Source organism: Mustela lutreola, chromosome 2 (assembly GCF_030435805.1).
Source record: "Mustela lutreola isolate mMusLut2 chromosome 2, mMusLut2.pri, whole genome shotgun sequence".
Classification (NCBI taxonomy): domain Eukaryota; kingdom Metazoa; phylum Chordata; class Mammalia; order Carnivora; family Mustelidae; genus Mustela; species Mustela lutreola.
The window spans coordinates 20275834-20276658 of record NC_081291.1 but is presented as its reverse complement, the minus strand read 5'-3'; positions in this window follow the sequence as shown (position 1 = coordinate 20276658).

Genomic DNA, 825 nt, shown 5'->3' with positions numbered 1-825 from the left:
GCTAGCAAATGGCTGCTGGGCGTGAGCCATGGACCAGGCACCTCACTAGGCACTTCACATACATCATCTGCCTGGATTCCCCAGAGGAACCCCCAGGGGGGGCACTACCTCCCTATCGCAGATGAGGAAAATTGAGGCGAGAAAGCTGGGGGACTTGACCAAGGTCACCAAGAAGGGAAGCAGCCCACACCTCAGGAGTGCTGGCTTCTCCCTGCCTTCTACCCTCTCCACCCCCTCCCCATGCCTTGAGGGGACAGGAGGTGGAGGAGGGAAAGCTGTGGGTGCCAGTTGAGCGCTTGAAAAACTGAGAGGGTTCAAGATAGAGCAGAGGGAATATGCCACAGTCAGGGCCCCGCCTCGAGGCTGCCCGCAAGGGCTCCCAAGGGCTGAGGGCGCTCTCCTGCCGGAATAGTCAAAAGACAGTCTCCAGCGTCCCGCCTCCTCCCCTCCCCGACATTCTCGCTGCCAAATGAAATCTGGCAGCTTCTGAAAATAGCTCAGCGCTGCAGCAGGCTCTCTGCCCGCCCTTCAGCAGGCTGGCATGCAGCTGGGGGTGGCCACTGTGGGCAGAGGCTGGCGCACGCGGGGCCCAGGGGTGGGTGTCACACACACAGGGCATTGGGCGCCCCGTAGCTGGTGGCATGAGGCAGCTGCCATTCCTCTGCTCCTCTGACCTTTCCACTCCTGGTGGGGCCACAGTGGCCCTGGAGCCAGCCTGGCATGTTTACTATGACCAAAGTGGGGGAGACCACAAGTAGGTGTGACCAGCTGCCCTTGGGCCACTTTTGTCCACTCATGTAGACAGAAAAACCCAGGAACCAGGAA